This window comes from Pteropus vampyrus, unplaced genomic scaffold, assembly GCF_000151845.1.
Source record: "Pteropus vampyrus isolate Shadow unplaced genomic scaffold, Pvam_2.0 Scaffold186, whole genome shotgun sequence".
NCBI lineage: Eukaryota > Metazoa > Chordata > Mammalia > Chiroptera > Pteropodidae > Pteropus > Pteropus vampyrus.
In genome coordinates this window covers 1,042,309-1,059,038 of record NW_011888967.1, presented here as the reverse complement: position 1 = coordinate 1,059,038, position 16,730 = coordinate 1,042,309, and the positions used below count along the sequence as shown (strand labels likewise).

The following is a 16,730-nucleotide window of genomic DNA, read 5'->3' as shown; positions in this document are numbered from 1 at the left end:
AAATAATGTCTAAATAAGCACGCGATTACAACCCCTCACCGTGCAGAAAGGGTCAACTCTGAAATCAAATGGATTATGTTGATTTTTAAAAGTGAAAAAGGTAGGATGAGGAAATGAAAAGGAACTGAGAAAATTCCAGAAGCCTCAGATCCTCAAACAGTAGTCCTCGATTTATGTTTATTCTCCTCAGGTCAATTCCAATAGTACAAAACAAAAAGTTATTAACCGACCAGCACCAACAGGAACAAAGACAAGGAGTTTTCTATTCTTGTAAAAGGTAGCATCGAAGAAAGAGAGGGAGTCCTATATATGCATATCACTGCATATGTAGATAGATATACGTACAGTGTATACAGTATATATCTATCCTGGTGTTCCTCTGGAAGGCCACAGAGGAAACTAATGACAATGCCTGGCCCTGGGAGGGAATGTTAGGGATCAGGAGTAGGAAGGAGACTTAACTTTTCACTGTGTTTATTTTCAAACTGGACAGTCTTAACTTGAGTCTCTTTTACTTACTTTTGTCCAGTGTCTTGAAATAGCCTTCCAAGTCTTTCCAAGATTCAGGACAAAGTGAATCCCTGTGTGAACATCAGGTAGGACAGCTTTGATTTTCTCATCCTGTTCTGTGTGGATGTATCCCAGATTCCCCCACAACCTGGATCAGAGCAGCTGCTGGCCTTGGAGTGAAGTTTTTATAAAGGCTCTTCTTCAGACAGATAACTGAGAAGAACTCCCTCCCTCTGCATGGAGGCAGCATAGTGAGCAGAGTGGGACGAATCTCAGTCACCACTTATCCCTGTGGTTGGGTACTGTCGTGCCATCTGTGCACCGCACAACCATTTGTGGTGGCCCTGAACTGGGTCACCTTGCTGGGGGAGACTGTGAGTTCCAGCCACCTCACTTGGCACACTGCTAACAGAAAACTCAAGCTCTAGGTAGATCATTGCTCTTGTTCTACTTTTCCACCTGCCGTCACAGTCTTCAGGGTGACAGAGTCCAAGGAACTGACTGTAATTCAATGTTGTAGATAATAGAAGTACTATAGAAAAATGTCTATGAAGGGCTTTCAAAGTGTGAAGAGGAAGCACTTCATTCTGCCCGGTGATGGTTGTATTAGTTGGAGTCATCTAGGTAAATGATTCTAAAGTGGGGCCCCATCTAAGGGACATTTGGCAATATTGGGAGACATTTTTGGTTGACTCAACTGGAGGCGGTGGTGCTATTGGCATCTAGTGGATAGAGGCCAGGAAGCTGCTGAATATCCTACAATGCAAAGGATAGTATGCCCAACAAAGAATTATCTAACCTGAAGTATCAGTAGTGCTACCATTGAAAAACCTGGTCATATGCTGGTAATAAATTATTTGAAAAAAATCTCAGTGGCTTAACTCAACAAATAATTTTTTTTTTTTTTCAGGCTGTATGTCCAGCATGGGTTGACAATGCAGCCCTGCTTGTCCTAGTCCCATCAGGGAATCTAGCTGATGGGAGATTCATTTCTGTGTGGGCTTCCAACACAGTGACAGGGGAAGGGAGCTTGGTAGATTGCACAGATTTTTAAAGCTTCTGCCCAGAATTGGCACATATAATTTTCAGTCACATGCCATAGGCCATAATCTATCATGTGAGCATGCCTACATTCAAAGTAGGTGGGAACTGCATTTCTGTCTTGTACCCAGAAGGAGGAGAGAATGGAAATAATTGTGAACTGCCCTCATGACTATCATACTGATGGCAATGGTGGTTGTGGCAGGGGTGAGAGGATTTAAGGAAGGCTTCTGTCCTTGTTACCTATTGCTACATAACAAACCACTCCGAATTTAGGGACTGAGAATAACAATCAACTTAATCTGCTCATGAAGCTGGAATTTAGAAAGGGTTGGATGGGAATAGCTTATTTCTACACCATGTGGTGTCAGCTGGGGCAGCTCAAAAACTGGGGACCAGAATCGTCTGAGAGCTTGATCACTCCTGTGTCTGGCAGTTGATGCTGGCTGTAAACTGAGACCTCAGCTGTGACTGTCAGCTGGATCACCTACACATGGCCTTTACATGTCGCTGTTTGGCTTCCTCACAGCATGGTGGCTGGTTTCCAAGTCAGAAAGTAAATACTGCCAGTTTCTTAAAGCCTGAATCTGAAAACTGGCACAATATCACTTCTATCATATTCTATTCGTTGAGAAGTTATAGAGCCCAAATTTAAGGGGAGGGAACATAGACTATGTTTTGAAAGGAGGAAGGTCAAAGAATCTGGGAGCCATCTTTTAGAACTGCTTCTCAGGTTGGTGACAGGGTGAAAGAAATGGCAGAAGTTCTTTAGGTAAAGTTTGGGGAATGACCATTCTAGACAAAGTAAACAGCATGAGCCAAGGCACCTCAGAGCTGAATTCATCTCAGTTTTCTAGCTGGTCCTGCCTCATAGCTACTCATTTCTAGTGTTGATATAAACCTTATAAAAATGTTTTGATACGACTGTAAAATATAGATTAAATACACTGTGTTTCATGAATGGTAACTGCAATCTGGATTTATTCTGATTTTCTGAAATTGTACACGATTCATTCTAATGCAAGCAAATGAAATTATTTTTTAAAAATTGTTACCAATTTTTTTCCCTGTTAAATGTTTGTGTTTCTGTAATAATATTTTAGTTTACATCACTTTTGGGAATTGTTAGATTAGTGGCATTCACTCTGCTTTGGATTTATTTTGCTTTGAACTTAATGTTTCAATTTAGACTTCAAAGCAGGCTGGACGTGACCTAAAGCACTTTTTTTTTCATGAATCAGATGTAGTGGGGGTTGAGGAATAGCATAAATAGGCCATCCTTTTTCTGATTTTGAAAAGGGGATTGTTACAGATATCCATGTGTATTCCTATCTTTTTGGAGTCAATCCTAACAGCATTGGCTGTGGGTCATAGAACCATAGAATTTTAGAGCTGAGAGCATCTTTCAAGGTCTTCTAAGTTGAACTTCCTCATTTTTCATAGGAGAAAACTGAGAATCCAAGAGGCAAAATGACCTCCTGGAGTTTTAACTCAGTCTTATGGCAGAAAGAGGAAGGGCAGCTGGTGTAAGTAGAGGGGATCCTCTGATAAACTTTGGAGAAAGATGTGTTTCTCCTGTGTTTGAGCTGAAGGAGAAGCAGCTTCTTAGCTTCTCTTGTGACATTATGTCTTAGTCCTAGGCTGTATCTATCTACTTCATGTTCCCAGGCCTGGACCGTTCCATTTGGCTCCTGATTACAAACCAGCAGCTGCCTTTCCCCTCACCCTTTGTTCTCACTCTTTCAAATTCAAGAGAGAGCTGCTCCACTGATAGCATTTGAATTCAGCTCATGAAAAATTCTGTAACAAGTATACTTGACCGTTTGATCTTTGGCTTCTCCCACACATTTGCCCTTTATACTGAGAGAGCTAGAAACTTCATTTCCTTAGAGCAGATTGCAATTTCAATGTCAAGGAAATAAATGTATAATCTTCAAGCTGAGCTCGGTTCTAATAAGAACCAAGCAAAACTTAATCTTGGTCTACTGTGGAAACTCAGGCACTCAGTAGAAATTACTCCTCCAGCACAGTTTGGTGGCTATGATGTTGAAAAATCCCTGACCTAGGTTCGAATTCCAGCCATACTGTTTGCTAGCTGTGTGACCTGGGCAAGATGCTTAAGCTCTCTAGACTTAGTTTTCCCATATATAAATGGGAATGCTAATTAGTGCCCACGTCAAAAAGTTGTTCAAGAAATATTTGTTAATATGACCTTTGTGTCAAACTGTAGGAGTTTATAATCCAGTGAGGAAGATGGACAAGAATTAAATGATCACAAGTAAATCTAAAATTGTAAATAAAGAAATTCATAAGCCCTAAGTCCATATATAAGAACTTCCTAGGCAAAGTGGGATATCAGGATTCTCCCCAGCCCACTCTACCGGTGACAAAGGAGGTTGGAGAAGACTTTCCTGTGGAAGGGAAGATGGAACTGAGATCTACAGAATGAATAAGGATTAGCAGGCAAAAGGGGTAAGACAGCAATTTAGGCCAAGAGAGCAAGCAGCAAGTGCAAAACTCTCAAAGAAGAGAAAGCAAGGAGCCTGCCCGGATAGGGAGGGGACAAGAGAACTAAAGTGTTAAATCAAGAAGAATTCAGAGACTGCTATTTACTGATCAGCCTGCAGCCAGACCACAAGGAAACCCACAGAACAAAGGAAGATTTCTGCTGGAATTGCTAACAACCCATTTCCCCACACCCTGAAGGGAAAACAGGAAAAACAGAATCTTTAAGTGGCGCCCTGCACAAATTAAAATCATTCATTCCCTAAGGCTAAAACCATGGGGAACCTGTGGATCACAGACTGGGAATTGCCAGCAGGCCTTTAATACTCCATATTCTTACCTTTTAACACCACATAATCTTATCCTTCCTCATTGTATGTCCATATCAAAGGAAAATGGGCACACAAACTCTGAACGAACTCACAGAAACTAAAGAATGGTATATAAACTGGACTCCCAGCACTGAGGGTCTTTCCCCTTGTCTAGGCTTTTTTGTCTTTTCTTCCTCTTGTTTTTGCATTTCCTCTTCTCTTTTTGACTCCAGTTTTGGCGTGGATTTGAATTTTTTTCTTATACTCTACCAAGAGAGAACCCTGTGCTCTCTCAGTGCAGAGTTTGAGTTTCCCCCACAATCGGGGGAATTTGCCGGGTCCTGCATCAGCCAGAAGACCAGTGTGGTGTGTGGCTTTTAGTGCAGGGGCGATCACTTGCCTGCCTTGTAGATGTTAGGAATGTGGGCTTGATTCTGGCCAGGTTTATGTGGGGGTAATTTTAAGACCAGATTTGCATTTCTAAAAAATCAATCTGGCTGCCAGTTAGGATGGATTAATGTAGAGTTCTCAGTCTTGGCCTTCAAAGTACAGCCTTTGAACAATACAAAAGCCCGGGGCCCCAACCCCAGAGATTCGGATTTAGTTGGTTTAAAGTGGATCTCGGTAGCTTATAATATCTGCCAGGGTTGACAGTCACCCTAGAAGGAGGCTTTACTTGGATGTGGGAAGGAATAATTGCAAAGCCACTACAGTTGCCCAGATAAGAAATGATGGGTTCAATTCACATCAACAGCAGAGGGGCTGTGGGTGTAGGGCAGTGGTTCTCAAAACTGTTGTGGATTTCCAGTCCCCTGGAGGGCTCGTTAAAATGCAGATTTCTGGGACCCTTTGATTTATTTAATAGGTCTGAAGCTACCGGCCTGGGAATCTGCATTTCTGACAAGTTCCCCGAAGGTGCCAACATTGGTAGTTTGTAGACTGCACTTGGAGAATCACTGATCTAGAGAAATACTGTCAGATTTGGTAGATGAAATCAACAGGATTTGGTGCTAGACTGTCTATGCAGCTAAGGATGAAGGAGGATTCAAGGACTCTTCAGTTTTCTGCGTTTCACAACTGAATATATGGCTTGTGCCTCTCATGGATACTCAGCAGCTGATCAGACCAGAGATCACAAATTCAGTGCTGCACATGTATTGGAAGGCGCCTTTTTAAACAATGAAGTGGGAAGATCAAATAGGGATATATATATATGCAACTTGGAAGTGAAGGTGATTAGAGATATAAATTTGGGGCCATCGTGTAGTTGATCACTGAAACCAGGGACTTTTCAAGGGGATCACTTGATTTTTTTCTCCACTCTAAACCAACTAAATCCTCAGCACAAATCAGTTGATAATTACGTGTTTGTGTGATCATTTGCTAAATGGCCACCCTCCACTAATAGATTCTAAGAGAACAAACACTATTTCATCAGGGAGAGGGCTTAGCTCAATAACAAACCTTCTGAGAGAGTGGTAAATGTCCAGCAGTTCAGTTACGGAGATGGTAGTTGTTAAGGCAGTGGTAATGTCTCAGGAAGGGGGAGAAGCAGTTCTCTCTCTCTGTAAAGCAGTTGCTGGTGTTTATTCAGTAATGGGATTAAGTTTTGCGGGGACACCGGGGCGCGTGAACCAGCGACAGCACCATCTGGTGGAAACAAGAAATGCAACAACTACGATCTCCGACTAGGCTCAGGATTGTTCAAACAAATGTTGCTCTGGGAGAAAAGATTCATTTTTTTACACTTAAAAAATAAGAGTAAAAATGTGTCAGAGGGAAGAAAGACTCCCTTTTTGAGAGAGCTATTTGGAAAAATTGGATATTTATTGAAAATAGTGTTAAGTTTTCGAAGAAGAGAGGTACCATAATTAAGAGGTTTATTGGAAGGACATGTGGAAATAAGGAAGTCGGAGATCTCTACCCAGAGCCAGCATCACAGAAAAACAGGAACAGGCGTATAGCTGGGCTTCCCTGATTGATTTGCATTTGGGAACTGACCGGTGAGTGAGAATATTGCTCATCTTTAGCCACTTGTCTTGTAACCCTCTTGATGGCAGACCCGGGCCTCAGTTACTTTCTCTGCTGTTTCTGCATCATTACAAGCGCCTTCCTCCTACAGGGCATGGTGTAATCAAATTGGTGATGGCAGGGGCTGCACAATATGATGGAGTAGGGATATCAGAGAGGACTCATAATTTTTCTTTGTTTCTGATTTCTCTCATAATGGAGAAGAAGTGTGACTTCTAATTCTGTGATAGAAAACGTAAACCGTGACTGTATCCCACAATTTATGTAATTGATTTCAGGTGCTATCACATCTACTTCACATTCTATCACATTTTTCTAACTCATAATTTTTCCCTGAAATGCTGGGGAATTTTTAAATGGTTTGGGGTCATGCTACAGTGTTGGTGGGAGAGGGACATACTGCTCCCACCCCCACGCACAGCTTTCCTCTTCTAGTTCAACTACTCTTGCTGCTACCAGTAGCCTTACTGAAGGACTTGAAGCCAGGTGGATTGATTTTGGTCAGTCACTTGCCCGGATATGATGTTCTTATTGGACAGAGCTTTTGTATCCGGCTACTTCATGGACCACAGCCCAGCCTGCATATTATTTGCTCAAAGGCCTGGTGCCCTCTCTTATTCCATTCAGATATGACTACTGTGGGAGGGGGGGGACGGCGACAGGGGGAGGTCACATAATACAGAACATCATCTATGTACCAGTTAAGTAGTTTTGATTCAAATAAGCCTAAATTATAAGGAAGTTTGTTTCCTATATAACTAGCAAGTCTACCATTAGAATGTCCTTCAAGTGAGGGTTGATCTCGTGGTTCAGTGATGTCAAGAACCCTGTTCGTTTTCCCACTTTGGTATCCATAGTGTTGGCTTCATCTGAATGTTGTCTTTTCTTATTGTAGAGTTTGTTTCCATCAGAATAAACTAAATTATGCTGTGGTAATGTTATGGACCAAATGCTTGTGTCCTCCTAAATTCACATATTGAATTCCTACCCCCAATATGATGATATTAGGAGGTAGGGCCTTTGAGAAGTAACCAGGGTTAAGTGAGGTCATGAAGGTAGAGCCCCATGATGGGATCAGTGCCCTTATAAGAAGAGGAGGAGACACCGAAGCTTTCCTCTCTCATGTGAGGAGCACACAGCAAGAAGGCTTCCTCCTCTGTAAGCCTGGAAGAGGGTCAGTACCTTGATCTGTCAGTACCTTGATCTTGAACTTTCCAGCCTCCAGAACTATTAAAAAATAAATATCTGTTATTTAAGCCACACCATCTATGGTATTTTGTTCTGGCAGCCTCAGCAGGCTAATAGGGAAATTGGCACCATGAAGGGGGGTGGGGGGCTGTAACAATTACCATAAAATATGGGAGTGGCTTTGGAATTGGGTACTGGGTAGAAAATGAAAGAATTTTGTGGTGCATGCCAGAAAAGTCAAGATTACCATTGAAGGGGCTGTTAAAGGAATTCTGGTGAGAACTCAGAAAGAAAAGAGGAGAGCTGTAGAGAAAGCTTCCATCTTAGAAAATACCTAAATAATCGTGAATAGAGTGTTGGTAGAAATATGGATGGTAAAGGTCATTTTGATGAAGTCTCAGACAGAACTGAGGAACATGTTATGGGACAATGGAGAAAAGGCAATCCTTATTGTAAAGTGGCAAAGAACCTGACTGAATCGTGTTCATATTCTAGTGTTTTGTGGAAGGTAGACGTCGCAAGTGATGAAATTGACTATTTAACTGAGGAGATTTCTAAGCAAGGTGTTGGTTCCTCCTGACTGCTTATAGTAAAATGCAAGAAGAGAGAAATGAATCGTAGAAGGAACTATGAAGCAAAAAGGAACCAGAATTTAAAGATTTGGAAAATTCTCTGTCTCTGTATTGCAGAGTGCAGCGAGGGTGTGGTGGAGAGTAGTATGCTCTGAACCGTGGACCAAATCAGCAGAGGCATTGCCAGTGTGAACTGAAGGGGATGGCCGTCAGACGTCTTAGATCCTGCAGGACTGGACCATAATGCTATTCAGCTGTGAAAATGTGTTCAAATGTTAAGGATAAGGGAAGAATAACCCCAAAGGCTCTGCAGAGATCACCATCAGGGCTGCCTGCCGCCGCAGTTCTCTTCCCTTCCTTTTAGGCATTGTCTTCCCTTCTCTTCAATATTCTCTTCTCTGCAAACGGAAGGGGTCAGAGTCAGTCATTACAGTAAACTAATTACACTAAGGTGTTAGTGCTTCACCCGTCTACCATTCTTTTTATTCTATGGTCTACATGGAAAAGGGCCTTTGATAGCTGTTCACTTTCTTTTCTTGCAGATGGGAGCAGCATCAACAGTTGTTCTTCCAAGGCTGATTCCGGGATCTTCTGGTGAGGGTGGGATTGTCTTGTGTTTATACACATTTTTTGAGCCACAGGCCTGGGGCGGGGGGTCCACCCCCATGAAGTCACTGTCCTTTCTTCTGACGCCTACCCCGGGCTTCTCTCCTGCTATCCCTTTGCCCAACATCAGTTCTTTCTCCACTTCTTTCCAGGGCTCTGAGATGCTGATGACTTAAGGCCAATGCTTATAATTGTCTCTTTTTCAAGCCCTGCCACCCCAGAAACTGGGTGGTAGCTTTCCCATCTTCTGAAACATGGAGATAGCGTTCCCAGTGACTGAATGTCATTGATTTTCAGCATGTGGGAAAAAAAGTTAAAGAATGGATCCAGAAATTCTCAGGAATCTCTTAAGTGGAGGTGACTGATGGGACCAGGGCAGCAGATATGTGTTACATTTAATTACTCATGCAGGTGGTCATTTAATTTAATTTTGCTTACTAAAATTGGAGACTAGCTCGTTTATTTTAATGCAGTACAACTTAAATGCAATACAGAGCACACAAATCTTAAGTATATAGTTCGATGAGTTTTGCATATGTGCACATCTGTGTAACCACCACCCGGATCAGATAGCATTTCTAGCACCTAAAAGCTCTCTTTTGCAATTCCTGCTAAGAATTTTCCCCAAGGTATTTTCTTTTGAAAAGAATTATATTATAAGATATTCAAACGTAAAGCATAGAGAGCAACAAAATGTATCCCCATGCACATATTATCTTTACGCTTATCACTGAGATTCAGCAATGATAACGATTTTGCCACACAAGGGTCATCTGATTTCCTTCCTTTTATGTGTGTGTTAAGTATTTGAAGCAAAGCTGAAATATTATATTATTCTATTCCGATATGCATCTCTAAATACAAGGAGGTTTTCTTACATAACCATAATATCACTATTATCTATGACTAAACAATAAATCCTTGGAGTCGTTTAACACACAACACACATTCCAATCTGCCCAACTGTCTTTGTATAATTTATTTGTTAACATTGGGATCCAGTCAAGGTCCCGAGTAGCAGTAATATCTCTCTCTGTCTCTGTCTCTGTCTCTGTCTCTGTCTCTCTCTGTCTCTTTCTCTCTTCTTGTCATTGACTTCTTGAAGATACTAGTGAGTTTGCCTGTAGAATGTCCAACATTCTGGATTTGCCTGTTTCCTTGAAGTAGTGTTTAACTTGTTTCTCCAGTTTTCATTTTCTTTTTCAACCGGAAGTTGGCTCTAAAGGCTTGATGCAGTTCAAGTTTTGCAAGAAGCTGTTGTGCACTTCACATTGCATCACTTTGGGAGACACATCAGATGTGGCTGTTCCACTCTAATGACACAGATATTGATTCTTGAATTCAAATATTCACCACCTGATCTATCCATTTCCTTATCGACTTTTTATCCAGTGGTTACCACATTAAATACCTCACTTATTCTACAAATATTTATTGGGGCCTCTATTATATACCTTTATATGAAAGATACTGGGTTTACAAAAGTGGTCAAACAAACCAGTTACTAACAAGTGTAAAGACTGTCCACATATCCTCAGCCTATGGTATACCCCCCCAAAAAAATTTGGGGTTTCTATTTTTAAAGCAAATTTTCTAACCAGAGAGAGATGTGAATGGAAAATACGACGGGAGCCTGGAGGTTCCCTAATGTCTAATCTTATTTCCTTTCCTTCCTTTGCCTCTTCTTTGTTCCATTTCTTTCCCTTCCATCTTCCATTTTTTAATTGTTTTGGCTTCGTAATGAACCAGTTATATCTAGGATTGATGTTAGAGGTGTGGTGTGTTAAATTATTCTTGTTTGTATACCATAGTGATTCATCTTGGAGTTAGCTAGACAGCAGATCTCACAACCACCTAATTTTGTGAAAGAGATAGCTGAGATATACAAAAACTTTGTTACTTATTCAAGTTTGTGCAATGATCGACCCCAATAATAAAAGACCCCTTTATTGAAAATACCCAGTACCACACCTTTGGGCAAACAGTGGGGACTTTTCTGAGTAGAAAGTTAGTCAAAGGTGCGTAGAGTAAATCTACACCAAAGCACTCTTGATAAGTAATTGTATCTGGATACTGCTATGTTATATTTTAACGCAGTTGCTTTGGGAAGCTTAAAATAGTTGTATGTCATTCATTAGGCCTCCTTTGTGGAATTCAAATGTTACAAGCTTTTATTCCACCTTGAAGAAAATAAGTAACTAGAGAAATGAAAATTTTAAAAGTCGGGAAAAAAGAACAAATTAAAAACCGCTTGAGTCTCTGGAAAAAAGTCTGTGAGGTATTTGACTTTCAGTGGCTTATACATATGCACCACGAAACTCTCATGTTCCTGCTTCATTTTATGACAGTGTGGAAGGCACATTGGCCACCAGCAACCTTGTTCATATTTGCGGATTTGAATTTCACAAATTGAAATACAGTCTGCTGAAGGCTTTGCTGCTGATGTTACAGAGCTGTGGCAGCTATCCTGAAGCTGCCACGTAGGAGGCTTCTCAGATGACAAGATGTGAAACTCCTAGTAAAAAAAGTTTATTAGAAAAGAATTTCTAATGCTGCCTCTTTAGAGAAGTACATTTTACAACTGTAATGGACCAAAGTACTAGCTGCTGAGTTTTCTCCCTGCACAGAGAAGAAAGAAGGACAGAAGTGCTGTTTTCATGGGGCAGGAAAAGTTGCTGCCAAGCGGGTCAGCGGGACACGGGGACTGCGTGCCTCACAGTAGTAGCAGATGGGCTTAGAGTTACTCAGCTCTGTGGAGGTGCAGTGCTCTGTGGCAGATTTTAGTTTCTGGAAAAGGAAGGGCCACCTCGAGGGCACCCGCTGTTCACCTTCCATTAGCTAAAGATTGAAGAACGATAGTAGCCATTTGCAGCAACTGGCACGGGGCGATCCTGGCTCCTCACCTGTCAGCCCCTGGAAATGGTGGCGTTTTACAAGCTTTCCACCGTGTGTCCCTGACTATGAATAAAAGACAGTGCTTCCTAGGGGCAGGTAGGCGTGGGTAATGACACCTCTCTCAAGTCCCTGGCCCAGCTGTAGGAGCCTCTGTGCCTTTGATGTTATTGGGAATTGTGTCGTGTGTGTCTGTTTGGCTCCGTTAATGGAGAGCAACAATAACAACAGTATTAATAATAAAACCCAGATGTCAGCACAGACCCTCTGTTCTCTGTCTTCTCCAAGACATCTTCCCAGGGATTAGTGTCAGTTCAGGGCTGGCTCCTATTTCCTGCTTCTGGGAGAACTCATTCCATATTTCTAGCCTCTCATCTCCCATGCAAGTTCCCTTCTCTCTACCCCTTGCTGAACCAAATGCCATACTCGCCCCCTTTTCTTTGTATTGCATGAAAAAAAATACCCTCATCGGGCATTTCTGTGTAACAGTCTTTAATGCACATTCGAAGGCACAGATGGAGGTTTACATCCTAGCAGAGCCAACATCTTAAATGGAAAATGGAAAAAAAAAAATTCCTCAGCTACCACAGTATGGCTTTTCTATTATCTTTTTTGCTCCCTCTTTTACTTCTGTAGCCTCCCCCTCAGAAATGGAAGTAAACCCACCCTATCCTCGAACTCTGAGGATTTTTCTGTATATCTGAAGACAAATGAATGTGCTCTTGCTCTGCTAAGACATCTTCTCTAGGTCTCTGTCTTCTTCGCCCACCAGTCTCTGCAATCAAAAGGGGGCAGGGCAGTGATTTATTTTCCCAGCGACATGAATTAGTTTCTCTCACTTTTCTTCCGGCTTGGAAGACAGATTTGATTATGGTCAGTTTTGATTAAAAATGAATGTTTTTTTCTTTTCCTCCAATACTAGAATAATAATGTAACAGAGCATTATAAGGTACTGATTGTTCCCTGCTTCATAATCTTATCTATTATAACTAATATCTTCTTCCACCCCCAGAAGTACACAAAGAGTGTAGCTAATACAGTGGACACAGAGCCTTGATAATAAAATGACTAAATTCTCCAAGGCCAAGGGCCTGGTTTTGGGCCAAGGGATTCCTAAACCTTGCCTTTCTACTGCGAGAAAGACCAAACTGGTGTCACAATTTTTAAACAGTGAACGATATTGAAAGGGGACTGGGAGAGAGGAAGGGGATGTCTTTTGGGAGAAAGCAGAATTCATATTGTGGAAACTATTTCTTCCTACTCTTCTTTCCATGAGAGAGAAGGACTCTGGGCTTGTTCCTTTCCTTTTCCCATACATTTGGTGATGTCAGAGCCATTTGTTCCCTCCTCTCCTCTTAGTTAGGTGCCGACGATGATATCTTGTCTTAAAGTTGGACCAGAAGAGTGTTTAATACTAATTGGGCAAGGAGAAAGTGGTCGGACAGACATGGCTTAATCAGGAGAGGGAATGCACCTGAATTTCCCACCATTTTATTTGCAAAGACATTTGCTTTTCCTCCATTAGGTGGATGCCAAAGAAGATGGATGGGGCAAAAGCCCTTTTTGCAGTTATCTCCAGAAAGGGTTGACCAGTGGGTGAGTGGCTCCTACTTTCAAAATATCTTTAGGTTGAATTTGCCAAGGGAAGGGCTGGGGAAATGGGTGCAAGGGGGCCAAGTTGAAGCTGAATTTCCCAAAGCACAGACTATGAAGAGAAAGATCCCTTTAGGACCCTGCAAGGAACCAACGCATGTCCAGTACTTAGACATCTGCCATGTAGAAGAGACCAATGACCCTGGTGTGTTGGTGGTAGAGAAGCAGCAACAACCACCAGAAAGGAATGTCAGGATTGCTATAAGCAATTTTTGGTTCCTCAAGTAAGTCACCATTGCTCCCCTCCTCATCCATTGCCTGAAGTTTGGGGGGTAGCACAGATTGGAGCATTGGAGAGGAGACAGGGAGGAGGCAGTCATGATAAAGTAGGCCATGCTTTCAGTGACACACTGGAAACAGTTCATATATGCTTATGATACTAAGTTTAAATTTGTAGGAATCTTGCCAATTGTTCATTCAGTACCTTGTAGGAACTGTTCAGCCATGGTAGGAGTACTCAAAATAGCACTCACGCACAGTGGAAATCAGAAAAATGTTACAAATTGGGGCCTTTCGATTTCCTCCCCCATGGAGAGCTGGTTCACCAGCATACCCCTGCCATCTTCCCCACCCCCCAAGCAGGTGTACTTGGGGGAACAGCTAGAGCCTGAGGTGGTAACTTGTCTGACTTTTAATAACCAAAGTGGACTGAAAAATTTTAACACTAGACTGAAATATAATTAGAAATCCTGCTCCCTAGCAAGAAAAGGGAGGTCAACAAAACAAAATTGTGTCAGTAATTAGGAAAACAAAATACCATTTTCTGTTTTCACCACAATGTGTTACTATGCCTCTGTAGGAGAAGAAAAATAATTTCCCCTCTACCTTTCTGAGTTGTAGCTGAGACCCCTACAATAATAGGTTAACAAGAGAAAAGCAAACAGAAGTTAATTAATTGGTATACTTTATGGGAGAGACTCAGGGAAAAAATGAGTAATTTAAGCCCCTGAAATAGCTTAGAATTCAGTCTTAAATAGTATCTTAATAGGGAAAGGGAAGGGAAAATGTAGACCTCTTAGAGAAAAGTAAATGAGTTTTTGAAGAGGTGAATGGATCCATTAGATGGGAGTTATAATAGTTTGTGACAAAGTTTGTCTGGTGTAGTGTTAACTTCTAGCCTTCTCTCCTGGGATAAGAGTCAATCTTCTGTGGTTGATGAAACCCCCAAAAGGGGTGTGGGACTTATGACAATTGAGTTCCTTTTAGAGGATATGACTTTAGGCAGATAAGGGGAGTTCAGAGAAAGCCTCTCTTTGCATTTGCTGTTCCTCAAGTGCCTACAGATCAAAATAATCAATATACCAAAGTAGCATATTTTGGGGTGACATATTTTGCTACCCTTCACCTCTGTAATGGATTGAATTGTTTCCCTCTCCCCCAAAAGACATGTTGAAGTCCTAACTCCAAGTACCTCAGAATGTGACCTTGTTGGAAATAAGATCTTTATAGAGGTTCCAAAATTAAAATGAGGTCATTAGGCCTTAATCCAATATGCCTGATATATTTATAAAAAGGGTACACTTGGACACAGAGAGAGACACATGCAGAGGGAGGATGCTATGAAGACATGCAGGGAGTAAATGGCCATATGACTGGAATAATGCATCTGTAAGGCAAGAAACCAAGGATTGCTGCCAACCATCAGAAGCTGGAAAAGACAAGAAAGGAATCTTCTTTAGAAACATCAGAGAAAGTATGAGCCTGCCAACACCTTGATTATGGACTTTTAGCCTCCAGAACTGTGAGACATTAAATTTGTATTGTTTTTATCCAGTTTTTGGTACTGAGTTATAGCAGCCCTAGGAAACTAATATAGCCTTTAAAATCCAATTACGATAATTGCTGTTTATTGATTATTTACAATGTGTGTGGTGTGTGCCAATACCGTGCGTTATTTATATTACCTAAATTAATTCTTATGGAAGCCCTGCCAAGATGAGAAAACTTAGGCGTCCATTGGTCTTTGCAAAAGAGCATCACAGAAGTTTCAGAGGAAGGATGAGCCTCAGACATCTCACAATCAACAGGGAACTAACAATAGATTTTTCAAAGGGAGTTATTGTCATTCCATTCATTGCTCCAACTCACTTAAAAACTGGAAACCCCATCCATTGCTCCAACTCACTTAAAAACTGGAAATTTATCTTTTGGCCTAAAGGACATGGTAGTGGACAGGGACTTGATCAAGAGTAACCAAACAGATAAGATATTCTTAAACCATTTGTGCTTAATTCAAGGTGTTGTAACTCTTAAGCTCTTAAGAGTTGAGTGCTCCAGGGAAAGAACTGGCTTAGATAGCTGGCTGGGTCTCCCAGCGACCCTGGTAAAAGGCTTCAGGCTGAACAATTTAGCAAGAATAAAATACCAGGGACGCAGAGCAGAGCCAAGTTGAGAAGCGAAAGTATTCTAAAATGCGGGTCTGAGAGGTAGTGAAATGGTAGCAAGGCTGTAGTGGGTTGTGGATGAACAAGTAATTACCATGATCCTGGAGCCAGGAGGATGACTCAGTATTTCCAACAAATGCAGGGCCAGCTGCTTCTAAACTGCTACACCCAGCTTATTTTTCAGATTCAATTTAAGTCTTGAACCTCATGACTTAAGGTCTGGGATAAAAATTAGGGGTATCAACCCCATACCAACTGAAAGGGTAACTTTGGGGGTCAGAATATCTTAAATAAAATGAGAGTTTTAGTGGGCGCTGGAAGATGGTGGCAACAGATAGGCTGTTCTGTCTTGGAAAGTGTGTCTACTAGAGTGAGGAGGACACTGGAACCTTGGAAGTGGTGGCGCTTTGTCTCAAATGTAAAGATTTTGGTCTTTATATGGGTGGAGAGAGACTCCAGATGACTGCAGTATTTTCCTGGCTTATGCAAAAATCTCACATTTTAGATTCATGGAAAGTCTTTATTCACTACGTATCTCTTTAGTGCTGAGCTCCACACCAACTGCTGGGGACACAAAAATAAAAATACATTTTGTGCTGTCAGTAAAACTTAGATAAATGTCTTGTTGAGAGACAGACATTCAGACAATAATTATATACGATATAAAAATTAGTACTAGAGATCAGTACACAATACTCAAGGAGCTTTGAGTGAGGAGGGACCAACTCCCCAGTGGTGGGGAGTGGGCTATCGGGAAAGCTCCAAGGAAGAAATAATTTTAGGATTGGGGTCCATGAAATAGGTCGACAGGTCCCAGATTACAAAGGCGCTCGTGTGCCAGGCTTAAGGGAGCCATTTAAGTCTTTTAAGTTGTGTGGTGACATGATTAAATGTGTGCTTTAGAAAAATCGCTATTGCAGCAGGGTGAGGATGAAGTGACAAAATATATACTTTGGTTTACTTTGTTCTAAATGGCAATTTTACCCTTAACTGTGCACACACCTTATCAACTATATTCAAGTAACAAAATACACAGA

General features: G+C 41.5%; 1 long non-coding RNA gene across 1 annotated transcript; it reads left to right on the top strand.

Moving 5' to 3' along the window:
* The first annotated feature begins 528 nt into the window (after positions 1 to 528).
* LOC111746394 lies at positions 529 to 14,996 on the top strand. The gene is made up of 3 exons (XR_002783083.1): positions 529 to 596; positions 13,182 to 13,252; positions 14,824 to 14,996. It is a non-coding gene; the product is annotated as an uncharacterized LOC111746394 (long non-coding RNA).
* Positions 14,997 to 16,730: the final 1,734 nt, after the last annotated feature.